An 11,480-nucleotide genomic window follows, 5' to 3' on the forward strand; every position below is an offset into this window, starting at 1 on the left:
TTATCTTTGCACCTCTCGGTAGTTAGTTGCAACTTGGGCTCCTTTGTTTAGGATAATAGTTGTGGGGACTCCGTAAGGTCCTACCATGTTTTTTTTTTCTATAATTTTACACCTTCTCGGCGGATTAGGTAACCTTTGATTGAAGGAGTAGGGACTAATATCGTTATTCCACAAGTAACATTCCCTCCAGAGTCATCTGGCGCTAGAGTGCAAAATGAGTTTTGTAGTCCTGGTCATATTGTAGGATTTCCGACCTTAGGCACTGCTTCTTGTCATTTGTAAATTACATCCGCTAGTACCCTTACCTTTGGCGTTTGCTTTTTCGCCCTCAGAGTTGGCTACCAAGTGGTGTCGAAATTCCCTCGCCCACTGGCCTATATAGCCATTCTGCGGTTTTCCTCTCATTAACTAGTTCTATGTTGAAGAGCTGTGGCACTCAAGTGTGTCGTCAGTTAGCAAATAGCTAATCCTTCTTGTTTTTCTTAAGTCCTTGTTAGAATTTCCTTAACGTATCTTATAATACTCTGGGTATATAATCTCATATCGTTTCTCCGTCACTAGTTCAGATTCTTCCATCTCGCGCAATCACACCAGCACTAATACATTAACTTCCATCAGAATATTGAAGTTAAGCGTGCTGGGGCGAGAGTAATATCGGGATGGGTGACCTCTATGGAAAGTCTTCGTGTCGCGTTTCATTGCAACCTTTTCCACGAGGTGCGGGCACTCAACTTAGCTCCAGATTTACCTCAGCGTTGTCTCGCGAGTCTTTATGTTTTGCCCTGTCCTTTCGTCTGTTATCTTGCATCTAGTATCGGCGTAGACCTTTAGTTCCACGATCCTTTATTCACTTTGTGTTCTTCTTATTTTCTACCACAGGAGGCTTCCTATTCCTTTTTCTTTGGTTATTTATCTATCGCAACATCATTTGCGACTAACCCTATAACCAACATTTTGGCTTTTGGTCTAGCATACTGTCGTTATCCTTTGTAGTGTCTCTTGAATTATTCGATATCCTTTCATTGGTACATTCTTCTATTTTTATATGCAGCTACCTTCTAGTGTTATGTTGTTCAGGGTCTCGTCACAACTTCTTAACGCTACCTTATGTAGCATTCCGGCTTCCATCTAATTATTGGTAACTTCTGGACCTTTCCAACTTGGTTTAGCAAGATATCTTATCGAAGTTTAGACGTCTATCTCACATTTATTGCTATATCAATTGCTTCCTCCTACCTTTGCCATTTTCTCATTAACTTCCCCTCTTTAGGGGGTACTCATACTTTCCTCTGTATGTACTTGTAGTTGTTCCAATTTCAATTAGGTAGTGCTAGTATTCCGATGATAACTATTCCAGGTTTTCTCGAAGTAGTGGTTTTGCCCCAACCTATATCCTTTGCTTCTTGGGGCAAATAGAAGTTAAGTCATTTGTTCCTTAAGTTTGCCATCCTCGTCCCTTAAGGGTTCCACCATTTTCGGGCCGACATCGTGTACACGCATCATTTTTCATTTTTTTTCTTAAGCTCCATGCTCTTACTGCGTTCTCAACGCAGGCCTTTAACATAGTCAACGCGTACTAAATGTGTCTTACTAGTGGTTCCACTTTGTCCCTGCATACTCGTATCACACTGTTTAATTCATACTTACATATCCCCTTTTTAATTCGTATTCGTCCCTGACATCTCCCTGAGATGCTTCCATTAGGAGTTCTTTTCCCAATTAGTCGGTGGAAAACTATAAACTGTTATCATAAATCATTTTCCAACCATTGTTAAAAGAAACCAAAATTTCTTAAACATCACAATACTTCTGTTAATACTTGACCTACCTGGTCCCCTTCCGAGTTTACCCTCGATTTATGAATAACTCATCTAATTTACAATAGGAGTTGAGGGTTTCGTATTTTTTTCAAAAAGAGTGAAACTCATTCGCAGGACATCTTATCCTTCACCCTGAGCCCTCTGTTTATATTTTTATAGTACAAATACGGCTAGAGATACCGTAGTCTGAACTTTACTACTTAATTAAGCTTTTGTTCCTCCGAAATAAAATTCTTCAAGTAAAAAGGGTGCCCCTTGTCGGCGACCTGAAAGATACCTCTTATAGTTTTAGTTAAACACAGTAGGGGTATTTGGTATCAATTTCTCGGGCATCTCAAAAATCTATGCTTTATTTCCTTTTCCTTGTTCTGGGAAAATTTCGGCAGAGTTTCCTCTACATTTCTTGCTTATCCCAAAACCTACACGCAGAAAATACCAACAATGCCTCACAAGGCCAACACATATATATATTCATGTCACAGCCGCACAGGGCTTTCAACGTCAACAATAATATAAAAATATTGGACTTACCCTATTTGTCCAACTTCAAACTACATCTATTGCACTTCCTGACTGCATTCCCTTCAGGTTTCAGCTTTATATTTCAAATAATACTTCACTACCTTACCAAACGGATATCTTCCGTGCCTTCACTTTACTTTCCTGCGTGCTTCGTGATGTCCCATGTCGTCAATTACCTCCTTTGTTAGTGTCCTCCCTCTGTTAAGATCCAAGGTTAGTATAAGGAATTTTCCTATGACTCGGATCTATAGCACGATCTCAGAGGTAGAAGAAAGGTAACATCCTAAATGTCCTGTAGCTTCCTATTTATAGATGTGGCGCGCAACACATCGATAACCAAGACTCTATTAGACACGGTCTACAGACACTCCAAGGACGAACTGCTCTAATACCACTTCTGTCACGACCCAACCCCGTAGGCCGCGACTGGGGTCAGACCTGGACCCCCGTACACATATCAATCAGTTGTGGTCACATTGAACTATAAATAAAACAATCTATCATATAACAGAGCCCCACTGGGCGATAACATTTTCATAAACTGTAGCCCTTTTCATTTGTATCACAATATGACAAGGCACGCAAGCCGACAAGGCTACCATAACATAATAATATATATCATATATCATGTAGACCCAGCTGAATCAAACTGACATACACAACCCACATATACATATCTACAGACCTTTAAACATATAAATTACAACATATGGCAGGACAGGGCCCCCGCCGTACCCCTGAATGGATAAAACAATTTCTATACATCCGTGGACAGTATCAAAAACTAGGCCCCGATATAAGGGAGCCTCTCCCAGCTGAGCTGCATGGAATCCTAAACTGACGGACTCCCAAAATCTGTATCTGTACCTACAGGCATGAATGCAGCCCCCCGAGAAAGGGGGTCAGTACGATATATGTACTGAGTATGTAAAACATAATATAATACAACTGGAAGCATATCTGAGATAGAGAATAGGGGATAAGATATCAATTCAGAAACCTGTACCTGTACTTTGTGAATTACAAAAACATGCATGTTCGAGTCATATCATATAGCCGGCCCTTTCGGGGGTCCGGTGAATCATCTCTGTAAAATCATCTCTGTAAAACCATCATGCCCCAGTGCCATCACCACCTTATTACAACACATCATCATATATCTATACACGTATCCTGGCCCTCTATTGAGGGACTCAGGGAATAATGCAGTGAACTGTGCACGAGAACATATCCTGGCCCGAGACTCAAGGAAAGAAGTGTTACGATATACACGAGTAGAGTAGTGAGTAACTATATGCAATTTAAATCATTATCAGAGACTCGACAGAATAAGAAAGTTAAGCTTTTGTTTGAGGACCCGAGTAACGGTGTAGTCATCTCGAGTGTCCTCTAAATGCCATTATGGGTTGTCTCAATTATAATCTCGGGGCTCCTAGACACGTACTAAAGTAAAGCCAAATCGCTTATGGAACCAGAAACATTTGTTAACATATAGTATGTAAGACTTGGAGCCTGTATATTTGTTATTTCTTTAGCATATAACAGTTTCCAGGGAAATAGTTCGGCTACCGTAGGGGTTCAATATTCAGAAGTAAATAAGAGATGTTCGAGAATAGAGTTACCCTAGAGCTCAGATCATATTCAACTTACAACTAAGACAAAGGCATGCCCAAAAGAAGAAAGAGAATAAGCTTTATGTAGTCTATACTTTCCTTCAGGGGATCTGCATACACATATTTCGTACCCGGCCCATCATGGGGCTCGGTGAATCATTATGGCATCATAATCTCATTTTTGTACCAAATACGTGTCAAGGAAAATGAGAGATAGCTTTTCACACACTACTGTTTAACACGTAGAAGCCTTACTAGGCAATACTCAATCCTTATAGAAATTCCAATACTAAGCAGTGGATAGGGGTTATGAGGCATACTTGGAGTTTTGGGAATGGAATTATCCCCACATTCCACACACAATTCACTTAAGGCTAAAGCTTGCCAAAAGGAAAGAAAGATAGCTGTACGAACTTATACCAAAACATGCCAAGAGAAAGCTTTACATACCTCTTGGGAGTTACCCTTTATCCTGCTCGCCTCGTCGTCTTCTGAACCTATTCAATATAAAGTAATACGAATATCAACTACTGTTAACTTTTCAGTATCTGAGGTTACGCCTTAATGTTAATGGAATCTATTCCCTTAGTCGTTTCCTCGACTAGTTCTTTAGTTTGTTAAGGCGTTAACGAAAATTGGGCAGCACCTCCCCTATAATGTGCCCTATCCAAATTTCCAATTAGGTCCCTAAGACCTACAGCCAACCAACAACAACAACCTGCAGCAATTCATACCAACAATATACAACATAAACTCCAAACGACTTATTCAAAAACATGATATCAAATAGGGTGTCTAGTCTTTATTTTACAACGCCTTTAATTATACGCAATGGGGGGTCATGTGGACTCAACCAGAAGCACCCTAACCCACATTAGAACATATTTAGGCCCTGCAACAAGACACCACACCCCTGCAGCAGCAACTCACAAGAACAACGCCTTACCTTGACGACAATTCGACTATAACGACTACACTTTAGTTTATTCCGAACGCCAAGTATTCTAATGATATTTACACACTTCCAGCCACCTATAGGGCGTGTAACATGCTCCATCAGAACACATAAAGCTCAAATTTAAAGAAGAAACCTTACCTTACGTTAAACTTGTCAAACTCGCCAAAACTATCCAAAATGTGAAATCTGGACAGCTTACTGTTTTACCTTGTCGCTTCGTTTTGAAGGGGTAATGGAGGGAAACAGGATTTACGTCCTTCATGAAAGTTATATACATGTGTCCTAGGGTCGTAAAAAATTTCGAATCATCCCTACATCAATTTTTTACAAAAAGATATGACCAAAATACTTACAGCTGTCCGTGTAGAATTTCCAAAACCAAATCTGAGCAGTACCTCCTCTACGCTTCATCACCATTTTTCGAGATGATACATGTAAAACTGGATTTTTGAGTCTGAATGAAAGTTATATAACCACGAAATACCTTTCCAAAACATATTAAATCACTCGAAACGAATCTGTACACAAGAAGTTATACCAATATTACTAACCACTGTCCCTTCCAAAAATGGGTTTGTTAACTAGCGTTTTCTCTTATTTTCTCTTCCAAATTCCAATTGCAAAGCTGGAGTTTTACTTCCATGGAGGTCTTAAAATACATATATACGTATCCACGTACTTAAGCTACACCGTATATAATTAATTCACAAAAGAAAATTGGAAAACTAACCTTTAAACTTCCAGAACCATGGCTGCCTCTCTATTTCTCTCCCTCACGTTTTTTTCTCTATGTTGGCTGATGTTTTGATGGATAACTGAAGTATATGATATATATCAACATATATATGTGGCTTTAGGGTGTGACACGTGTCAACCCCAAGAGGTGACACGTGTCCAGCCATTATTGGGCCACCGTATCATGCTGCCAACTATGGGCTGCCACGTGGCAGTGGGGTCCACCCCCCCAAGCAGGTGGGTCACCTACTTGACCCCAAGCAGGTGGGTCACTTTCTTGCTTGAGGTGCTGCCACGTGTCGCTTCTTCATTGGCTACCACGTGTCATCTTTTTTCCCTTCCTCGTGGACCCGTAATCTCGTCTTATTTTATGTATCTATGTAATCCGTGCTACGTAAGTTTGATATATGCTTAAGTAGCTCAAGTGCATATGACTTCGAACTTAGTAGCATACATAGGTAAATCAAGTCCTACGACTCATTACTTGGCCTCCAATTCCTTCCGGACTCTTATGATTTCATCTCCAACCTTCTCTAGTATGGGGTATCACATTCTCCCTTCCTTAGAGCCGTTTGATAGTGTTGTAACTTAAGTGGCTCACATGCTAGCTTCTAAGTAACTTAAGGGACATTCCGAGTTCAAAGATGTGGGGTGTAACAGCAGGACAGGGCCCCCACCGTACCCCTGAATAGACAAAACAATTTTATACATCAGTTATCAGTATCAAAAACTAGGCTCTGATATAATAGAGCCTCTTCCAGTTGAGCTGCGCGGAATCCTAAGCTAACGAACTCCAAAAACCTATATCTGTACCTGCGGGCATGAAATGCAGCACCTAGAGAAAAGGGGTTCAGTACGACATATGTACTGAATATGTAAAACGTAACATAATACAACTGGAGGTATATTCGAAATAAAGAAGCAGGGGAACAAATTATCAAATTAGAAGCCTGTACCTATACTCTGTGAATTACAAAAGCATACATGCTCATATCATACCATATAGCCAGCCCTTTTAAGAGTCTGGTGAATCTATCTATAAAACCAATATGGCCCCAGTGCCATCACTACCTTATTACAATACATCATCATATATATACATATGTACCCGACCCTCTAGTGAGGGACCAGTGAAAATGCAGTGAATTATGCACGATTACTATTCCTGGCCCAGGCGCGATGAAAGAAGTATTACAGTATACACGAGTAGAGTAGTGAGAAACAAAACACAGTTTAAATCATTATCAGAGACTCAATAAAAGTCATCAGGTGAATCATCCCTGGAGATCAGGATAGAAAGTATCTTACGTATACCCTCTAAATGTTACTAAAGACTATGTAAAAGGGAGTTTTGGAAATCTTAAACATATACCAGTATAAAATATCTTATAGCAGTCCGAGCGTTGGTTATCTCAGGGCCTTTCTTTTTTTACAAAACAGAGCTTAGCCGAATCAATCGTTATACAGTCATATAGAGGACTCAAGGAGTAGGAGTTTAACTACTTTAAAAGTCTTAACATCTAGAAGTGATTCAGAGTCCTAAAGTCATATTCAGAACCTAAGAGTGAAGTTTTCCCGAAGCTTTCATCATCCATAGCCTACATCTAAGACATGTCAAAAGAAAGAGAAAAGATAGGCTTTACATACCTATGTCAAAAGCATGCCAAGAGAGAGTTTCATATACCTGTTATGAGTTACTTCTTATTCCGTTCATCTCGTCGTCCTTTAAACCTAAGTAACATAAAAGAAATACGAGTATTAACAACCCTTGGCTTTCCAGCACCTTAGGCTATCCATAAGTATTCATAGAACTCAACCCTTCGCTCACTTTCTCGACTAGTTCCTCAACTAGTTAAAGAGTTAAAGAAAATCGGGCAGCATTCCCCTATAATATGCCCTATCTGAATTCCCAATTACATACCTAATTACTACAGCCAAAAAACAACAACAACCTGCATCTCATTTACAAGTAAAACATGGAGACATTACACAATATAAACTCCAACCAACTTGCTGAAAATTACGATACCAAAATAGGTTTCTAGTCTTTATTTCACAAGGCCTTTAATTATACAAAAAGAGGGGTCGTGTGGATGAAACCAGAAGATACCACACACCTTTTAGAACACATTTAGTCCCTGCAACAAACCCCCACACACCTTCAGTAATACACCACAAACACAATACTTTACTTCGACAACAATTCAATTATAGCCATTCCAATTTAGTTTTTTCGAAAGTCAAGAGTTTCTATGACATTTCCATATTTCCAGACACCTATAGGGAGTATATCACACTCCATAACAACACAATAAATTAAAATTGAAAGGAGAAACCTTACCTTACCCGAAATTGGCCAAACTGCCAAATTGCAACTCAGTTACTTTTCAAACTTGCTGAAATCGCGCGGACTGCTTGTTATCCGTTTGGTGCTGCTCCAAGCCATGATTTTTCATAATTAACACCTTAATATAATTTCCAAAACCTTATCAAAACTTGGGATAATATAACCAAGCCATACCTTAATAAACGGCTTCCCAAACTTGCTACAAATTAACTTCGGAAACCCCCTTAACGTGCTGAAAGTTGTGGACTGTTTGTGCCACTTCTCCGCTGCCCGAAATTGGAATTTATTGTTATTAAACATCATTATACAAAATTTCTATACCTTAAATAATTAATTCACAGAACGAAATTGGGCCTTACCTTTTCTATGGACCAAACCCGTAACCCTCTCTTTTTGGCTTTCTAAGTTTTCCTTCAACATTTTCTTGTTTGTTCCAAGTGTAAATCTGAAAACATGGTTCCTTAGGCATACTAAGACACATATATATACCTCCACATGGTTAAGTAACACCGTAGGTAAGTAATTCACGGGGAGAAACTTGGAAACTTACCTTAGTATTCTCTTAAACCATGGCTGCATCCTTTTGCTCTAATGTTTTCTCTCTTTGGTTTTCTCTCATTTTCTAATTGGAAATGTTTAATATGATGACTTAGTCATCAACTAGAATAGATATACTTTTCCTTAGGAAGTGACACGTGTCAGCCCTAAGGGTGACACGTGTCAAGCCCTTATTGGGCCACCTCAACCATGCAACCAATGAGGGGCTGCCACGTGTCCTTGGTGGGGCCCACCCCAGGTAGGTAGGTCACCTACTTTACCCAAAGCAGGTGGGTCACCTACTTTCTTGAGGTGCTGCCATGTGTCACCTTCCTAGGCTGCCACGTGTCCTTCTCCTCTCTTCTGCGTGGGTTTGTAATCTCCTCTTACTTTAAGAACCCGTGTAATCCATGCTACGTAATCTTGGTATGTCTTTAAGTAACTCAATTGTATAAGACTTCTAACTTAGTAGCTTACGTATGTAAATCAAGTCCTACAATTTCATTTCTTGGCCTCCAACTCCTTCTGGATTCTCATGACTCTATTTCCAACCTTCCCTCTCACGGGGTATCACATTCTTCTTTCCTTAGAGTTGTTTGATGTGTGTTGACATTAGGGATCTCGTTGCCACTTCCAAGAAGACTAGGAACATGTTTCAAGGTCCGAAAGTGCGGGGTGTAACATTTCTGAGACTCTATTTGATGTGATCCCTAATGACATTTAGAAGGTACTTGAGACGATTACTACCCTGATCTTCAAGTGATGGTTCACTTTACTATTCTATTGAGTTTTAAATGATGATTTATTTTGCATATGGTTACTCACTACTCTGATCATGCATACTATTAATACATCTTTCACCAAGTCCCGAGCTAGGTACGTTATCATGCTCAGTGTCACTACATTATTCACTTAGTCCCACACTAGAGGGCCGAGTACGGTATATATATATATATATATACGATGACATGATGATGTGATGATGGCGCCGGTCCCCATGATGGGCCAAATATGATACATGTATCTGACAAACTCACCGAGTCCATAATGGGCCGGATATGATATATGATATGATCATGCATGATTTTATTTCATAAGGCAAAGGTACAGTGATTTCTTGAGTATCATATTTTTCTCTTGAACCTCTACTTTAGATGTGATTTCATTTATGCTATGTTATGCTTTATATACTCAGTACATATATCGTATTGATCCCCTTTCTTTGGGGGGCTGTATTTCATGCCCATAGGTACAGACTCGCATTTTGGGGATTTGCCAGCTTAGGATTTCGACTTAGCGATTTTGGAAGTGCTCTATTATGTCGGAGCATAGATTTTTGGTACTAATCTTTTGATGTATATATTCGTTCATTCAGGGGTACAGCGGAGGTCCTGTCCCACCATATGATACCATTGACACTCTTAGAGGTCTGTAGACATATCTGTATGTGGGTTGTATGTAAGTTTTGTTCAGCTGCATCTATACGATGTGTTGAGGATGTTAATATGAAATGACAGACAAATGATAGGGCTATATGTAAATGAAGATGTATGACCCATTGGGGTTCTTATGTAAGTTAGCATACTATTCATAGTTCAAATTGACTATATCCGATAGGTATGGATACGGGTGTCCATGTCGGACCCCAGTCGCGGCCTATGGGTTTGGGTCGTGACATTACCATTCCTCGGGTGGTTAGATCCATTTCCTCTGAATTTGGCTTTCTTACTCAGGTGCTCCTCCCTATTCTTTCTTTTTTTCTCCTCAATCTATTGAGCATATACCATAAGTCTGGAGGTGTCCATATCCGAAATCAACAAAATCGCCTGGCACTCCCACATATTTGCCCAGGCTAGAGACAAACTTCCTCATCTTTTCTCTCACATCTGGGATCATCTCTGGAGCATACCTGGATAGCTAGATGAACTTAAGGTTGTACTCCTTAACAGTTAACCCCTTTTGCTTCATGTTCACAAACTCCTCAACTTTTGCTTCCCTAAGCTCTCATGGAAAGAAATGGTCTAGGAATACATTCTCAAACTCATCCTTTAAAACATTCATTTTGTGGGAAAATGACCATAAAGGACATTTAAGACCATGCGAGCTATTACATAGAATTCAACATAACCCCCTATGTTGGCCGAGAAGACTACTTGTCGGGTTGAACTCTGTCAACTTTATTTATTTCTTTAACTTTAACTTTAAGGGTTATTTCTGGATCCATTATCCTAAGCCTATAAGGGCTCGTATGTTGGCACATAGTTAATAAGACAAAGGGTTGCTACTAGGATTCCCATACCGAATCCCACCTCAATGACCCATTTGGTGCTAAGTCAATCCCACGGAATAGTTTAATACTTCAAAATAGTTATAGCATATAGCTTGAGAATTCAAAATATCATATTTGGTAGAATAGCTCATTAAAACCTTTGGTAATTCAAATATACAAGAATTATCCTTATTACATAAAGAATTCATCATTCATATCATTTCATAAGACTCCCTTTTGATCATAGATATTGCTTTCATAAACATTTATTTTGAGTCAAAGCTTTCAAGTCAAACTTCATTGAAAACATAGTAAAACTAGGTGGGTTCAAATCACTTCACTTTCAAACATGAATGTAAATGAAATTATACATAAATACTTTAAAATCCATCAATTAAAATTTGTCAAGATCCAACCCCGTAGGCCGTGACTAGTGCCCGAGTTGGCAACTCATGTACATATCTGTTAGATATCATCAAACTGAAACCAAACACAATATGGAGGCTTTGTGAAACCAGGACATCATCTCAAGCGTTACATACATGTATCAGGGTAAGTTGTCTCCTGAGGAGTCACAATCAATTAAAACCTCATAATACATGAGCCAACAAGGTTGACACTACATACAACATCCCAAAATACAAGTCATATATGCATAACTGAATGCATATACACACAA

At 39.4% G+C, this 11,480-nt stretch overlaps 1 pseudogene; it reads left to right on the plus strand.

Annotated features, from left to right (window-relative positions):
- The first annotated feature begins 577 nt into the window (after window positions 1-577).
- Window positions 578-697, plus strand: LOC129904764 (5S ribosomal RNA; annotated as a pseudogene).
- Window positions 698-11,480: the final 10,783 nt, after the last annotated feature.

Source organism: Solanum dulcamara, chromosome 9 (genome assembly GCF_947179165.1).
Source record: "Solanum dulcamara chromosome 9, daSolDulc1.2, whole genome shotgun sequence".
NCBI classification, from domain to species: domain Eukaryota; kingdom Viridiplantae; phylum Streptophyta; class Magnoliopsida; order Solanales; family Solanaceae; genus Solanum; species Solanum dulcamara.